This window comes from Nesoenas mayeri, assembly GCF_963082525.1.
Source record: "Nesoenas mayeri genome assembly, chromosome: 1".
NCBI lineage: Eukaryota > Metazoa > Chordata > Aves > Columbiformes > Columbidae > Nesoenas > Nesoenas mayeri.
In genome coordinates, this window is record NC_137541.1 from 86126598 (window position 1) to 86145427 (window position 18830).

The window sequence follows — 18830 nt, forward strand, 5'->3', positions numbered from 1 at the left end:
TGCCGTAATAACATTTGAGGATGGAAACCTGATAATGAAAATTCCAGAATCTAAGGTAGGACAAATTCTGTTATTAAAAGAAAACCTGGTAGTGAAAATACCACAAGCAGTGGAGGAGGCTGTGATGGACTGACATACCTGGGAAATCAAAACCAGCCCAGCCTGTAAAAGTGGAACTGAAGGAAGATGCCAAGCCAGTACAGTTGAGGCAGTACCCACTGAAACTAGAAGCTAGGTTAGGAATAGTACCTCTAATTGAAAAATTCTTGAAATATGGTATTCTAGAGGAATGTGAATCAGAATATAATATTCCAATTTTTCCAGTAAAGAAACCTGATGGTAGTTATCAATTAGTCCAAGATTTGCGGGCTGTAAACCAGATCACTAAGGACATTTATCCGGTAGTTGCAAATCCATATACCTTGTTAACATCTGTGAAAGAGAAATATAAATGGTTTACTGTACTTGATTTAAAAGATGCCTTCTTCTGCATACCCCTTGACCATGAAAGCAAAAATTCCCATTGCCTTTGAATGGGAAAATCCACACAATGGGAGGAAAACTCAATTAACCTGGACACGCCTTCCACAAGGGTTCAAGAATAGCCCAACCATCTTTGGAAATCAACTAGCCAAGGAACTCGAGGAATGGACTACAAAAGGTCATATCATGATCCCTCGACAATGGTATTTGTTGCTACAATATGTAGATGATATTCTGATTGCGACTATGGGAAAAAGGATAGAAGTGTTTGTATCCCATATGGTGACAACAGTATTGGAACAAAAGGGGGGCCATTGGCTTTCCTCAAGCAGAATGATGAAATACTAGGTAATTCTGACAGAACAAGATGATGTTGTTCTAAAAATTACTAACCTAATGAATCCTGCGGAGTTTTTGGGTGCAGGTACTGAAGAAGGAGATCTGGAACATGATTGTGTGGAAGTCATCGAATACACCCATGCAAGTCGTCCTGATTTGAGAGACACCCCGCTGGCAGAAACTGACTGGGAACTCTTTAGTGATGGCAGTAGCTTTGTGGGAAGTGGAGTACGGTATGCAGGGTATGCGATCACTACTGTCAAGACAGTAATTGAGGCCAAACCCTTACCACCAAACACCTCAGCACAAAAGGCGGAATTAATCGCCTTGACTAGGGCATTGGAACTCAGTGAGAACAAGAAAGGTAACATATGGACTGACTCAAAATATGCTTTCGGAGTTGTTCATGTGCATGGAGCCTTTGGAAAGAGTGGGGACTGCTCTCTTCACAAGGAACAAACATTAAATACCAGAAGGAAATACTGAACTTGATTAATGCCATTCAGAAACCATCACAAGTTGCTATAATGCACTGTAAAGCTCATCAAAGTGGAACATTGAAAATTATTGGGGGAAATCAGCTTGCTGATCAAACAGCTCGGTCGGTGGCACGGCAAGTGAGAACAATGGTGGGTCTTGTCTCCCAGAAGGTAAGAGCAATTGATTTATTACCTTCAGAGCCACCTAAATATTCCATAGAAGATGAAAAACTTGTAAGTCTAGTAAGAGCCAGCAAGAATAATTCTGGGTGGTATGTAACCACCAATGGACAAGTTGTGGTGCCAAGCACTATTATGAGAGGAATACTTCAGACAGAACACCAGAAGTGTCACTGGGGTGCAGAAGCATTGGTAACTTATCTAAGGAAACAAATTATCTCGGTCCAGATGTTAACAATGGCAAAGTCTATTACAGCTAAGTGTGAAATTTGCTTGAAAAATAATCCTCTAGTAAAAAGAAAAATAGAAATGGGGAAAATTAAGACAGGCATGCAACCCGGGGATTATTGGCAAATAGATTACACGGAACTCCCCAGAACTCGTGGATATAGATATCTACTCGTTGTGGTGTATACCTTTTCTGGATGGCCAGAAGCCTTCCCTTGTCACACCAACCAAGCAAAAGAAACTGTGAAATGGTTATTAAAAGAAATAATCCCTAGATTTGGGGTACCAATAGGAATATCATCCGATAGGGGGCCCCATTTTGTGGCACAACTGATAAAGGAGGTTAGCAGATGTTTAGGGATTCATTGGCATCTGCATACTCCCGGGAGGTTTTCTCGGTAAGGACCAGCTGATTGTTTCCAGAGTTTAAGGTGTTTAGGTGCAGAGGGTTCTGTTTCCGAAGGTGCAAGACACGACACATCCAATTCTAAAGCGTTACTGCTACTGTTTTCTATAGCCATACACGTGCCCTCCGGTGGCCACTGTACTTCACTAGGCAGGTCATATTCAGGCCAGCGGCGAGTACAATATTCAGTTAATTTCTTTTTACTCATTGATTGTCCGAATCCACCCTCCTTCCAATGTTTCAACAGGCAATCTAATGGTGACATCTTTGTATTGCACGTATCAACACAGAAGGATATAGATAACTAACGCAGAAAGATAACATAGGTAACTTTACCAGAACAACAGTAAACACGGATCAAATCACCAATTTCAACAGTAAATACAGATTAAATCACCAGAACTACAGACCAGGTGCTGAGCAGCACTAATAACCAGACCAGGTGCGCACAAATTACCAAACCAGACCAGATGCCGAGCCCGCAGAGGTTTCCCTCTGGCTGATGGACGGCTGCCTAGGCAATACCCCGGGAGCTCCCTGCCCAACTGAGCGTGGCTTTCGCTGCGTCTGACCGGCAGGCTACCAGATGCCTGACCAGCAGGCTACCAGACCAAAACCAGACCAGGTGGGTAGCCAATAATCCAGATAAAGCACCTTCTTACCAGTCAGAGGTCCGTCATGAGCAGCAGAGGGTCAGTCGCATCCGATGCACTCCCCAAGAATACCTCGGTGCTAGCCGGAGCAGGATCGAGACGTGACCCACCTCAGCAGCCCACGAGGTCCCACCTGGGTCGCCAAAATGTTAGCAATAAGGACACATAACCACAGGCGTAGTTATATGCAGTGCTTTATTTCAGCGCTGGGAAACCAGGGGTTCGCACCCAAAGCTGGCTTCCCTGCTCAGTTTATGTTACACAGTATTTATACAGTCCATTCACATACATATTCGTATATTCATTAAGATACGTAACGGTTACTCAACATTGATTGCAACATCGATTGCAACATCTTGGAACTATTTTGATCATGTGCAGTGTCCTCTGGTGGTCTTTCAGGGGGTCTTCAGGATGAAGTAAGTAGTCTTCATCACTTCTGTCCCTTTCACCTTTGGGTACTGCACAGGCGAGCTACTTCTATAGCTAGATAACTGCTGACTTGCTCAACCTCCGGAGATACTGCATGTACTTCTCCTCACTCTATGCGTATTTAGGCTAAGATAAAGCTAGGTTGTTAAGATAAGAGTATACTCGAACACGATATGCTTGAACATCCTTTCAGGGACAGTTTACAAAACTGATTCATCATTTCAGGAACGTTTTGTAAAACTGGTTCTGTTACTAACACACACATAGGATTCCTCACCGAAAAACACGCAGAAGCCTTTCCACAAGCATCTAGGTATATGCGCCCATACGTGCACGCATACGCAGCTAGAGAAAAGCACCTACCTTTTCATGCACACTTCTGCAAGCACGCCCTCTCACTTCTACTTACAGGAGGACGTACGAGAAACGCACTTTCATGCTGGAGGGTAAACACGTCTGTTTAAGATGGAGACACTGCACACACGTACACATGGCTTCACATTTGGAGGGTACCCCCAGATATGCTCCTGTTTTGGGATCAAACTGTGTGTGAATGAAGTTGTGCTTATAAATACTCGTCTGTCCACGTGCGTGTGCCTGGTTGTGGGTTCCATTCATGTTTAAGCTTAAATGAGTGTACAGCTGTGGTGTTTGTTGGAACGCTTCTGCATCTCTCCAGTTGTACAGTCCTGCATTTCTCATGTGGACAGACGCAAGGGAGCTCTGCTAGGAAAGAATCAGCGACAGACATAGGCAGAACTGAACGCTGAGCCATGGTACTTCTCATCCATGGCAAATGCTTCACAGTCACCTGAGGAAAGACACTTAGCAATCAACCTACAGGAGAAACGGAACAGAACATGTCATAACAAGAAAGTGCAACAGAGCATCTCTTCACAAGCTTGTCCCTGATCTATAGCTGAAGGCAAACACTTGTGTGCTTGTGTGAGAGGCAGTGTCTTTCCTGTCACCGTCTGGTAGTTTTGCACAGTCACAGGTGCTGGCATGACTGTCAACGTCTAGGATACCTGCAGACTTGACCCAGTGCTTGTGGAGACAGTGTCCCTGAAAGTCTCTGTGTGCCTTAGCGCCTGCTGAATCCAGCCATTTCTCAACCCGCATGTGAGTCCCTCTTTCTCTCCACACACATGGGTGTTTATTTCGTCTCCTGTGTGCATCTGCACTGGTGTTGTGCTCAAGTGAATGTGTCTGCTGACACTTTGTGTGTGTTGGTTGTGCCTGTGTGCAACAGAACAATCATGACACCTCAAGTGAACAGAGAAAACGGGAATCATCTAGGTAGAGGAGACAAAGGCAGAACAAGGCAGGATTGAAATGTGTTTATGTAGACGCTTTCCCTGTGCTGACTTTTCACAGTTATACCAGAAAAAAATCCGAGAGGTAGCCCTACCCGAGAAACGCTTCCAAAGAGGTCATTTAGCGAAAGAACAGCAGAGCCTGTGCGATATGACTGCACGTGTAGCCATTCGTGTATCAAACGTCTGCATAGAAATTTGTCAGTCTGCACAGACATAGACGTGCTTGTACTTTTATACACGACGGTAGTGGTGCATAATTTTGAACGGAGTCCCGTGTTTGTACACGCTTGTGAGACGGTCCGATGGGGTGTACAGGCTCGTGCGTTTATTTGGAGTCTTATTTATACAAGAGCTGAAGCATGTGCACAAGTGTGAGTGTTTGGGGAAGAGTTTCTGCATATATGGAGCTGACCTCTCCCCTGCTTGCGTGTGGACACAGATGCGATAGGAATGGAAGCTGCTGAAGCAATATAGACTGTGGACAAGGTACAAAGGACTTACCCATCCTCAAGCAATGCCATGATACCTGCTCTCTAACCACCTGCAGAACGAAGGGATATTTTTCAAATTTTAGATCCTCCAGCACGAGGACGTGCGGATAGAAGATTAAGTTGTATAGAAGCAGGGTTCTTAGCTTATATTTGACTAGAAATTAATAGATCTACTGGATGTAAGGAACTAATAATTTTCTTCGTGTAAGTGTGTACCAGTTGCGCTTCAGAGGAGAACTGCCAGCGTGGAGAGGTAGATCGTCAGACAGATAAAAAGACCCTCAGAATCTCCGCCGAAACAGACTGCATGTCCTGCAATTGACGCTAGATAACAGCAAAGACTGTGAAATAATCAGTAGCCTGCTTTTAGGCCATTCTTTCTCCTGTAGACGCTTGGTATGTGAAAAATTGCCCCAAATTGTTATGAATATGCAAGAATTGGAGCCTACTGCTTTCCTTTTTCTTTTCCGCATGCACACATAGGCTCCCTCACCGAAACACAGGCAGAAAGAAGCCTTTCCACAAACACACAGATGTGTGCAAAAGCTACCGCCTGCGTGCTCACGCAGCTACGGAAAAGCACCTACCTGTTCCCACAGTGATATAGAATGTTTCCAAATAGGTCATTTAGCCAAAGAAGAGCGGAGCGTGGTATCAGGGAAAAATCATATCTGAAGGACCTTGCGCTAATTCCTGCTAGCAAGGAAAGACTTCCAACTTCAGCACCTCTTCTTCCTCTCTTTTTCTCTTTCAGACTATGTTCCTTCTTCTTTCCTTTACAATTGCCTAGGACGTGCTCCCCTCCATTCCAACCCGGCTCATCAGCCCTTCTGGGATACTCACACTTGTGCACCTGCTGCAGCTCTTGTAGAAAGAAGTTTCACACACGCTCATTCCATCCTTGCAATCATAAATCGAGCTGAACACACATGCAAGGTTGTGATCTCACACCATTCTACACATACCATTTCCTATACACCTATACAGAGCCACAAAATCCCAAGGTCTCACAGACCTTCCAAGAGCACATAGGCTTGTCTCTGATCTATAGCTGAGGGTAAACACTTGTGTGCTTGTTGGAGATCATCCGTCTTTCCTGTAAGTGTTGGAGTGTTTCGCTCAGGTCTAATGTGCTCAAGCTCGATAATCAAGGTCTAGGATATCTGCAGACCGGTCCCTGCTTGTGTAGAGACAGTGTGCCTGAAAGTCTGTGTTCGTTAGCGCCTGCTGTATCTAACCGTCGCTCCATACTCGTCTGAGTCTTTCCCTCCAAAATCATGGGGGTGAATTTCGTCGCACATGTGCATCTTGCGCTAGTGTTGAGCTCAGCTGAGTGTGTGTCTTGACGCTTGGTGTGCGTTGGCTGTGCCCGTGTGTAACACAGCACAGTCAGGAGTGCGCAAGTGAACAGAGAAAAGGAAAATCGCATAGGTAGAAGCAACGAAGCAAAACCGATTCAGGATTGACGTTTGCTCGACAGAGACAGATTCCCCGCGCTAACATTTCACAGTTACACGAGAAGAAAGCTGAGCGGTACATCGACCGGAGAAATGTTTCCGCAGAGGTGATGTAGTGAAAGAACAGCAGTGTGCGCGGCAGTCAGGACTGTGCCTGAAAAGCGCCAAAACCCGCAGAGCCTGCGTTCAAAAGCTGGTGGCGATGTGACTACACTGAGGCACGTTCCCGTGTCTGCGACTGTATAGAGTGCTGTTTCATGTTCACACAAAGGCTCACGGTCCCCTTTTCCTTCTGTGTGTGCACACGCGTTTCCGTTGTCTCTTCCGAACACCGGTACCTCTGTGCGTGCAGAACGACGTGGTCAAACGCATCTGCCTGTGTTTTGGTAAACAATGGAGTGTACGTGTTCGGACAGCGGCATCTCCGCAGACGTCTCCACAGACCCAGTTCTGAAAGCCCCGCACCCTTGGACTGAACGTAGAAACAACCAAATGCATCGGTGTGCGCAATCACATATTCAAGACGGACGTCTTTAATCTCACAGAAACACTACTGTATTTGCATTCAAGCATGTATCCGAAACGATGTGTGATCAGATGAGCTGCCGGTATTTGCTCTGTTCTGCATGCTTCGTTGTAGCTCTCTTGACGGCCGCAGGCTTATCGGCTTGCTTTATACGACTGTGTAAAGGGATAGCTTGAGAAAGCTTGCCTTTTGCCTACTTCAGCGCCGGAAACTAGTTGCTACGCCTTCCCTTTTTCCCACGTGCACACACACGATTCCTCACCGAGAACCACGCAGAAACCTTTCCACAATCACCCAGCTGTGTGCACACATCGCCACGTGCACGCACACGCAGCTAGAGAAAAGCACCTACCTTTTCACGCACCGATGAGTAAAGCAAACGCCTGGCCACACACATGCACACTTCCACAAGCGCGCCCACTCCCGTCTCTTGACAGAAAGACGTACGTGAAATGTAGTGACATGCTCGAGGGTATACAAGTTTGTTGATGTGTAGCGTACTGCAAGAAAGCATACGTGCGTGCACGAGAATACACCTTTTAAGGATATCTGCAGAAATGCGCCTGCTGCTCGGGTTTGTGACACACGTGCTCTCCTATGGGGTTTGTGTCACACACATTGTCCATGGCGGTTTGTGACACACACACTGTCTAATGGGGTTTATGACACACGCACTGTCCAAGGGGGTTTGTGAAATACACACTGTCCATGGGAGTTTGTGATATGAACACTGTCCAATGGGGTTTCTGACAAACACGCATTCCAAAGGGGATTGTGACACACGCGATATCCACGGGTGTTTGAGACACACACGCTGTCCAATGGTTTTTTGACACATGCACTGTCCAGGAGAGTTTGTGACACAGACGCTGTCCAATGGGGTTTCTGACACATACACTGTTTAGAAGGGTCTGAGACACACACAGTATGCTGTGGGTTTTGTGACACACACACTGCCCGGGGGGGTTGTGACACATACCCTGTCCAAAGGGGATTGTCACACTCATGCTGTCTAATGGGGTTTGGAACACACAAACACTTTAATGATGCTTGTGACACACAAGCTGTCCAGGGGCGTTTGTGACACAAATGATGTCATATCGGTTTTGTGAGACACAAGCTGTCCAGTGGAGTTTGTGAGACACACACGGTCCATGGCGGTTTATGACACACATGCCGTACAATGGGGTTTGTGAGACACACACGGTCCATGGCGATTTGTGACACACACACTGTCCAGCGGGGCTTTGTGACATGCACACAATCCAATGGGGTTTGTGACACACAAACTGTGCAATGATGCTTGTGACACACACACTATCCAAGGGTGTTTGCGACACACACACTGTCCAATGTGGTTTGTGACACACACACTGTCCATGGGAGTTTGTGACACATACACTGTCCAATCGGGTTTGGGACACACACTGTCCGATGGGGTTTTTGACACACACCCTGTCCAGGGACGTTTTTAACACATACACAGTCCAGGGGGGTTTGTGACACACACTCTGTCCAAGCGGGTTTGTGACACACACACTGTACAAAGGGGTTTGTGACGCACACACTCTCCAATGTGGTTTGTGACACACACACTGTCCATGGGAGTTTGTGACATACACTGTCTAATGGGGTTTTTGACACACAGACAGTACAATGGTGTTTGTGACACACAGACATTCCAATGAGGTTTGTGATACACTCGCTGTCCAATGGGATTTGTGATACACACACTCTCCAATGCGGTTTGTGACACACACACAGTCCATGGGGGTTTGTGACACACACACACTATCCAATAGCGTTTATGACACACACACTGTCCAATGGGGTTTTGACACACACTCTTTCTAATGGAATTTGGGACACATGCACTGTCCATGTGCGTTTGTGGCACACACACTGTCCATGGGGGTTTGTGATACACACACTGTTCAATGGGTTTTTGAAAAAGCACTGTCCAGGAGACTTTGTGAGACACACGTCGTCCAATGGGGTTTGTGATACACACACTGTCGAGGGGGGGTTGTGACACACTGTCCATTGGGATTTGTGACACACAAACTCCACCTTAAGCTCGAATGGAGCATCAAGGCACACGCATGCTCCTCTCTTTCCCTATACCGAGTCGTGTATAGAAACCGCTAAACCTGCGATCCGCAGTAAGATACCACGAAGCATGCCGTACGGAGAAAATACCAAAAGATCCTCAGTTCACACATTGTTTCTGATACATGCTTGAACGCAAATACGTTTTTGCTGCTGTGGTATAAAAGACGCCAGTCAGAATATGTGATTGCACGCACCGGTGAAATTGTCACATAGCCACCCGCTTTTGAATGCAGGCTCTGCTGGTTTTGGCACTCTCCAGGCACACTCCCGAAAGCCGCGCACAGTTCACTTGCAAAATGTCGTCTAGGGAAGCATTTCTCCGATCGATCTACAGTTCTGCTTTCCTGTCATGTTACTGAGAACTGTCAGCACAGGGAATCCGTCTCTGTCGAGCACACGTCAATCCCTCTTTGGTTTTCCTCTCTTGAGTCTGCCTAGATGATTTTCCTTGTTCACTGGACTCCCACTTCACTGGAGCAGTCATGGCTGCGCTGTGTTACACACAGGCACAGCCAACGCACACCAAGTGTCAAGAGACACACTCTGCTGAGCTCAACACTAGCACAGATGCACATGTGCGACGAAATCAACACACGTGCTTGTGGAGAGAAAGACATGGACTCACACGCGTGTGGAGCGATGGATAGATCCAGCAGGCGCTAGGAACACAGACTGACTTACAGGCACACTGGCCGCACACCAACAGGGACCGCTCTGCAGGTATCCTAGACGTTGATTATCAAACCAGCCACACTGACCTGCGCAAAACTCCCAGACACTTACAGACAAGACACATTCTCTCCGACAAGCACACAAGTGTTTGCTCTCAGCCATAGATCAGGGACAAGCTTGCGCAGAGACGCCCTGTTGCTCTTTCGCTTTTAGGCATGATCTGTTTCTTTTCTCTTTGTAGATCGACTGCTGAGGGTCCTTCCTCGGGCCACTGTGAAGCATTAGCTATAAGTGAGAAGTATCTCGGAGCAGCATTCAGTACTGCCTACGACTGTCTATGCTCTCTTACTAGCAGAACTGCCTTGCATGTGTCCGCGTGAGAAATGCAGGACTGGGCAACGTCGTCCTTCACACTCCAGTGGGGTTTGAGACACACACACTGTCTAGGGGGTCTGTGAGACACATACTGTCCGACGCGTTTTGTGACACACAGGCTGTCCGGGGGGGTTGTGACACATACGCTGTCCAGTCGGGTTTGTGAAAATCATGCTTTCTAAAGGGGTGTGTGATACACACACAGTCCCATGGGGTTTGCGACACACAGGCTGTCTAGGTGGTTTGTTTCACGCTGTTTACTGGAGTTATTAACACACACACTGTCCAATGGGGTTTGTGACACACACACGCTGTCCAATGGAGTTTGTGACAAACACACAGTGTCCAAAGGGCTTTGTGACACACAAGCTGTCCAGGGGGTTTGTGACACACAGACGTTTTCCAAAGATGTTTGTGACACACATATTGTCCAATGCGCTTTTGACCTGCACACAGTCCAGGCGGGATTTTGACAATCACAGGGCCAATGGGTTTTGTGACACACACAAAGTCCAAATGGGTTTGAGATACACAAACTGTCTAGGGTGTTTGAGATACACACACTGTCCATGGAGGTTTGTAACACACACGCTGTCCAATAGGGTTTATGACACACACACTGTCCAATAGGTTTTGTGACACACACGATGTCCGTGGAGGTTTGTGACTCACACTCTGTGCAATCGGGTTTGTGACACACACACAGTCTAATGGTGTTTGTGACACACACACTTTCCAATGGTGTGCGTGACACACACACACTGTCCAAAGGGGTTTGTGACACACATGTTGTCAAATAGGTTTTGTGAGACACACACTCTCCGGGCTGGTTTGTGACACACACGATTTCCAATGGGGTTTGTGACACACACACTGTCCAAAGGGTTTTGTGACACACACAGAGTCCAATGGGGTTTGCGACAGACACACGATGTCTATGGGGTTTTTGACACAGACGCTGTTTAATGGGGTTTGTGACACAAACACTGTGGAATGGGGTTTGTGAAACACACATGAAGTCTAATTGGGTTTGTGACATACGAAACTGTCCAATGGGATTTGTGACACACACATGCTGTCCTATTGGGTTTGTGACACACACACTGTCCAATGGTGTTTGTGACACACACTCTGTCCAAAGGGTTTTGTGACACAAAAGTTGTCAAATGGGCTTTGTAACACACAAACTCTCCAGTGGGTTTTGTAATACACACGATTTCCAATGGGGTTTATGACACACACTCTGTCCAATGAGGTTTGTGACAAACACACTGTTCAATGGGTTTGTGACACGCACATGCTGTCCAATGGGGTTTGTAACAAACACACTCTACAGAAGGGTTTGTGACACACACACTATCCAGTGGTGTTTGTGACACACACACTGTCCAATGGGATCTGTGAAACACACGTTTTCCAAAGGGGTTTGTGACACACATACTGTCCAATGCGCTTTTGACACACACACTGTCCAGGGGAGGTGTAACAAACACAGTGTCCAATGGGGTTTGTGACACATACACATTCCAATGGGGTTTGTGACACACACACGGCCTAACGGCTTTTGTGACATACACACTGTCCAGGGGGAGGTTGTGACACAATACTTCCCAATGGGGTTTGTGACACACATATGCTGTCCTACTGGGTTTGTGACACACACACTCTCCAATGGGGTTTGTGACACACAGTCCACTGGGATTTGAGACACAAAGGCTGTCTATGGGATTTTTGACACACACGCTGTTCAATGGGGTTTGCGACACAAACACTGTGGAATGGGGTTTGTGAAACACATGAAGTCCAATTGGTTGTGTGAAACACAAAACTTCCCAATGGTGTTTGTGACACACATATGCTGTCCTACTGGGTTTGTGACACACACACTGTCCAGTGGGGTCTGTAACACACACACACTGTCCAATGGAATTAGTGACACACACGCTGTCCAATGGGGGTTTGTGGTAAACACACAGTCCAATGCAGTTTGTGACACACACGTTGTCAAATGAGTTTGGTGACACGCACAATGTCAAGGTGGTTTGTGACACACACACTGTCCAATGGGGTTTCTGACACACACACGGTCCAAATGGGTTTCAGATACACACACTGTATAGGGGGTTTGTGACACACACTCTGTTCAATGAGGTTTGTGACATGCACACTCTCCAATGGGGTTTGTGGCACACAAACTGTTCAATGCTGTTTGTGACACACATGCTCTCGTATCGGGTTTGTGACACACACGCTGTCCAATGGGGTTTGTGACACACACTGTCCAATAAGGTTTGTGACACACATGCTGTCAGTGGGGTGTTGACACACAGAGTGTTCAGGGGGGTTTTTTAAAAACACAGTGTCTAATGGTGTTTGTGACACACACACAGTCCAAACGGGTTTGAAACACACACACTGTCTAGGGAGTTTGTCACACACACCCTGTCAAATGGTGTTTGTGACACACAAATTGTTCAATGATGTTTGTGACACACACTGTGTACAGGGGGGTTTGTGACACACACGATGTCCAATAGGGTTTGAGACACACTCTCTGTCTAAAAGGTTTTGTGACACAAAGCCTGTCCAGGGTCGTTTCTGGCACACACGCTGTCCAGGGGTGTTTGTCACACACACAGTGTCCAGTCAGGTTTGTGACACACACGCTGTTCATTGGGGCTTGTTCCAGACTCAGGGTCCAATGGTTTATGTGACACACACACTGTTTAATGGTGGTTGTGACACACGCACTATCCAATTTGAGAAATACACACTGTCTATGGGGTTTGTGACATACACGCTGTCCAAAGGGGTTTGTGACACACACACTCTCCAATGGGGCTTGTGACTGACAAACTTTTCAATGATGTTTGTGACACACACCTTGTCCAGGGAGGGTTTTGACACACACAGTCCAGGGGGCTTTGTGACACACACACTGTCCAATGGGGTTTGTGATGCACATGCACTGTCCAACGGAGTAGAGTGGACACACACGTTGTCTAATGGGGTTTCTGACACACCAAATGTCCAATGAGGTTTGTGACAAACACACTGTCCAAATGGATTTGTGACACACGCACTGTCCAATAGGGTCTGTGACACACACAGTCTGTCTAATGGTGTTTGTGACTCACTGTCCACCTGGGTTAGTAACACACACGTTGTCCAATGGGATTTGTGACACACACACTGCCCAGGGCGGTTTATGATATACACGCTGTCCAGGGGCGTTTGTGATACACACGCTATCCAACATGTGTGTCACAAACTACTTTGGATAGTGTGTGTGTCACAAACACCATTGGACAGAGTGTGTGTCACAAATACCCCTGTACAGTGTGTGTCTCACGAACCCCTTTGAACAGCTTTTTCAGATCCCACTATCAGGGAGTGCGAAAGGGAGATTGACTGGTGGAGTAACATCCTGACTTGCCAGTCGGAAAGGTCCCAGGGAGGTACCCCCCAAAAGGAGATGGACCTCCTGTCCTCTCGGACAGAGGCAGAAGTCCTGAGTCGGCCCCACCCTTGTTGCTGTCAGGCAGAGGTAGGGGACCTAAAAGACGACGAGGGTTGGAAGCGTGTTCCGGTTCGGCGTCACGAACAGCCCTCCTCCCTGCCTGCTTTGTCTCCCCAGGTGCCCCTCCGTAATAGGTTTGAGGCCCTGGATCTTGAAGAAGAGGTAGGTGAGGAGGCGGTGCCATGCCTGCCTACAAGATCACATAGGAAGAGGTGGTTGACTCCACAACTTAAGACTGCCTCTGATAAGAAAGAAAGAAGGGTGATAGTAATAGGAAATTCCCTTCTGAAAGGAACAGAGGGCCCAGTATGCAGAGTTGATCCTCATCTTAGGGAAGTTTGTAGTCTACCTGGAGCCCGGATCAAGGATATCACTAGAAAGCTCCCCAAACTGGCGCACCCGACAGACTACTACCCGCTGCTGGTCTTCCAGACAGATGGGGAGGAAGCTGCTTCGTGTAGTCTGAGGGGAATGAAGAATGATTTCAAGGTCTTGGGAAGGATGGTGAAAGACTCAGGGGCTCAAGTGATCTTCTCTTCACTCCTTCCCTCTTCAAGTGACGATGTGGGATGGAATAGGAAAATTCATTCTCTAAATGGTTGGCTCCAAGAGTGGTGCTATAGGCAGGGGTTTGGATTTTTTGATAATGGTTGGTTCTATAAGACACCAATCCGGACAGTGTCACGTGGGAAAGGTTTATCTCGTAGCGGCAGAAGAATGCTGGGGCAGGAATTAGCTGGGCTCATTTGGAGAGCTTTAAAACTAGGCTGGAAGGGGGATGGGCTTGTAGCTGGGCTTGTCCCAGTGGGGCAGCATTCTAAAACTGATGAGGGCCGGGTGGCCTCCTATGCCCCTAGGGAGAAATGGGTGTGCTCCACTCGCTCCCTGAAATGCCTCTACACCAATGCGCGCAGCATGGCGAATAAACAGGAGGAGTTAGAATCCTATGTCCGGTCGGGAGATTATGATCTGGTGGCAATTACAGAAACATGGTGGGACAGTTCACATGACTGGAATGTGGTCATGGATGGCTATGCCCTTTTCAGAAAAGACAGGCCAGCCAGGCGTGGTGGTGGAGTTGCTCTCTATGTGAGAGAGCAACTACAATGTACTAAATTCTGCCCAGGAGTGGAGGATGAGCGAGTTGAGAGTGTATGGGTCAGGATCAAGGGGCAGGCTGGCAGGGGTGACACTGTTGTGGGTGTCTATTACAGGCCACCAGATCAGGCTGAGGAAGTTGATGAGGCCTTCTATGGGCAGCTGAGAGTGGCCTCACAGTCACAGGCCCTGGTTGTTTTGGGTGATTTTAACTTCCCTGATGTTTGCTGGAAGGACCATTCAGCCAGCCAGCCACAGTTCAGAAGGTTCCTCCAGTGCATTGATGATAACTTCCTCATGCAGATGGTGGAGGAGCCGACTAGGAGAGGTGCACTGCTGGACCTCATCCTCACTAACAAGGAGGGTCTGGTCGAAGCAGTAAAGGTTGGGGGCTGCCTGGGTTGCAGTGACCACAAGATGGTGGAGTTCAGCATCTTGTGTGGCAGGAACAGAATAGCAAGTAGAATTGCAACCCTGGACTTTAGCAGGGCTAACTTTGGCCTTTTCAAGCAATTGCTGGGGGAAATCCCATGGGCAAGACTGCTTGAAGAAAAAGGGGCCCAAGAGAGCTGGATTGCATTCAGAGATTGCTTCTTCCACGCTCGGGATCAGAGCATCCCCACACGTAGGAAGTCAAGGAAGGGTGCCAGGAGGCCTGCATGGTTGAATAGGGAATCTGTTGGGTATGCTCAAGCAGAAGAGGAGAGTTTACAGGTCATGGAAGCAGGGGCTGGCCACTTGGGAAGAATATAAGGCTGCTGTTAGAGGATGTAGGAAGGCAGCTAGGATAGCCAAGGCCTCCTTAGAATTACAGCTGGCGAGAGGTGTCAAGGACAGCAAAAAGAACTTTTTCAAATACATAGCGGATAAAACTAATACCAGAGGCAATGTAGGCCCACTGAGGAATGGGGTGGGTGCCCTGGTGGCGGAAGATACAGAGAAAGCAGAATTACTGAATGCCTTCTTTGTCTCTGTCTACTCTGCCGGAGGCTGTCCTGGGGAGCCCTGTACCCCTGAGACCCCGGATGAAGCCAGGTCCATGGAGGAGTTTGCTTTAGTTGATGAGGACTGGGTTAAGGAGCAATTAAATAGTCTGGACATCCATAAATCCATGGGTCCAGATGGGATGCATCCGCCGGTGCTGAGGGAGCTGGCTGAAGTCATTGCTGGACCGCTCTCCATCATCTTTGCCAAGTCTTGGGAAAGGGGAGAGGTGCCCGAGGAATGGAGGAAAGCAAATGTCACTCCAGTCTTCAAAAAGGGCAAGAAGGAGGACCCGGGTAATTATAGACCGGTCAGCCTCACCTCTGTCCCTGGGAAAGTAATGGAACAGCTTATCCTTGGTGCCATCTCAAGGCATATCAAGGATAAGAGGGTTATTAGGGGCAGTCAGCATGGCTTTACCAAGGGTAGGTCATGCTTGACCAACCTCATAGACTTTTATGAGAATGTAACAAGGTGGATGGATGATGGCAGAGCCGTGGATGTGGTCTACCTTGACTTCAGTAAAGCCTTTGACACAGTCTCCCACAGCATCCCCACAGCTAAGTTGAGGAGGTGTGGTCTAGACGATAGAGTAGTGAGGTGGGCTACAAACTGGCTTAAGGAGAGAAGCCAGAGAGTGGTAGTCAATGGTGCGGAGTCTAGTTGGAGGCCAGTATCTAGTGGAGTGCCTCAGGGGTCAGTACTGGGGCCAATATTATTCAATATATTCATTAACGATTTAGACGAGGGAATAGAGTGTACTATCAGCAAGTTTGCTGATGACACTAAGCTGGGAGGAGTGGCTGACACGCCAGAAGGCTGTGCTGCCATCCAGCGAGACCTGGACAGGCTGGAGAGTTGAGCGGGGAATAACCTGATGAAATTTAACAAGGGAAAGTGTAGAGTCCTGCATCTGGGCAGGAACAACCCCAGGTTCCCGTATAGGTTGGGAAATTACATATTAGAGAGCAGTGTAGGGGAAAGGGACCTGAAGGTCCTGGTGGACAACAGGATGACCATGAGCCAGCACTGTGCCCTTGTGACCAGGAAGGCCAATGGCATCCTGGGGTGTATTAGAAGGGGGGTGGTTAGTAGATCAAGAGAGGTCCTCCTTCCCCTCTACACTGCCCTGGTGAGACCACATCTGGAATATTGTGTCCAGTTCTGGGCCCCTCAGTTCAAGAAGGAAAGGGAACTGCTGGAGAGCGTCCAGTGTAGGGCAACCAAGATGATTAAGGGAATGGAGCACCTCCCTTATGAGGAAAGGCTGAGGGAGCTGGGTCTCTTTAGTTTGGAGAAGAGGAGACTGAGGGGTGTCACGGAATATTACCCCGAAGGACAACAGGGTCCAAAGCAGCCTTTTTTAAACTGGTGAAACAGGGTTTTAATATTCCAAAGTGACTTAAATACAGGTTCGAATATCAGCTGGAAACTTATTTAGGGGCGGCAACCACTACAGCAGGCGGTCCACAGAGTGCATGCACGTGGCTTCACTCAAAACAATGCCGGAGTCGCCCCTGAGTCCCGGAGAAGCACACACTTGCCCAAGCCTATCCGTAATTATTTTAAAGAGATAATTTAAAGTATGTGTGCAAACGTGCACAGAAAGTATGAATATACTCGCAATCCTGCGAGAAGTTTTACTCACGGCCGTGGCGGCGAGGCAAGCGGAGACTCCGTTCCAGGGAGCTGGGGGGGGGGCCGTGGCTCCTGGCGGCAGTGGCTAAGCTCGTTCTCTGAGAAAACTCCAACCCAAAAGGAAGTTTTCGACGAGTGTCCCGTTTTTTAAGAGCTTGACCTGACTGCAGTCATTCCTCCTATTCCCGGAAGCCCCCCAAAAACATCCCCCACCCTGGATGTGGGCGCCCAGCGGCTTTTTGCCCCTAACGACTCTGGTGTGGGTGCTCTGGGGCCAGACAAAGAAGTCATTAGGCCCATGGCAGCCAGGAGAGAGGGGGATGTGCCCACTCCTCCATACTGAAGGAGGGAGGGGGGAGAGTGGGGGGCAGAAGAGGGGGAGAGAGGCGAGGGGGGGTTGCATTCTGCCACAATCCCACCCTGTGACTACAGTCATGGTCAAGTCATAACTCCAGAGTGGTGTGACAGCCACCTCTTGCCTCCAAAGTAAAAGGGGACATTCCTGCCAGTGAGCCTTAATGTCCACTGTGGATCGCCATATCTCATGTGTTGACTTACCCCTGCCAAACAGTTATTAATCACAATATACAATAGAATCGAGGTAATTGCAACAATCAACAATTGCCCAAGGTAATTAATGAGTCCCAGCATCAGTCACAGTTCATTAGTGTTTCCATTCCTGTGACTGTCTTCCTTCTGAATGGCTTGCTGGTTTTAGCTAGATCCTTTTCCACCCCGTCATTGTTGGCGGTGTTTTCAAGGCATCTGGATGCTTTTCCATCCCTTGCTGGTGTTAGCTGGATCTTCTTCCACAACAGGAACAGAGATTTTGTAGAAGGAAAACCTACAGCAACACTCATCAGCTGTTTTAACCTGAGCATTTTACTTACGCAAGAGTAGCAGCTTTATTCTGCATTCCCCATCAGGCACTCGTGCACACACATTAAATCACACGCGCCCGGACACCCATAGGCCATGTGGGGTCCCCGGCTGCTGCAGCAATGGGGAGCTGGTGTAGCTAAAACTTCACACCAAACACACACAAGCAAACACCTTAAGGCAACCACTGCAATGGGGGTTTAAGTTAAAAGGTTAAACTTCTGCTGTAACAAAACGGGCTGTATACAGCAAAATACACGTGCCTCTTTAACCCTCCAAAGCAATGACTTATTATTATTATTTTGTGCAAATTTTAAAATCTTCAAATATGCATAAAAGCAATATCAACAACAAAAGTTGTTAAGTCTACTAATACTGAAACTTCCGTAATGCAAAGGCACATGTCCAGGCCGAAGCAAAGGCTAGTGCCATGGTTCTGCTTGCTACTGGTCAGAATCCTCTATTAGTCTCTTAATAGGAGACAGCTTGTTGTGGAGATACACGCATCTGTACTTCTCTTCCACCCTGTCATCTTCCTTTGCCCTGCAAGAAAACACAA

The 18830-nt window shown here is 47.8% G+C and overlaps 1 protein-coding gene across 1 annotated transcript in view; it reads left to right on the top strand.

The window, feature by feature from the left end:
• The window catches only part of LOC308042397 (rap1 GTPase-activating protein 1-like), a gene marked incomplete at both ends in the record, with an annotated part of 195328 nt that overhangs the window by 174714 nt on the left and 1784 nt on the right, over positions 1-18830 (top strand). The gene's annotated exons all lie outside the window — the stretch shown is intronic.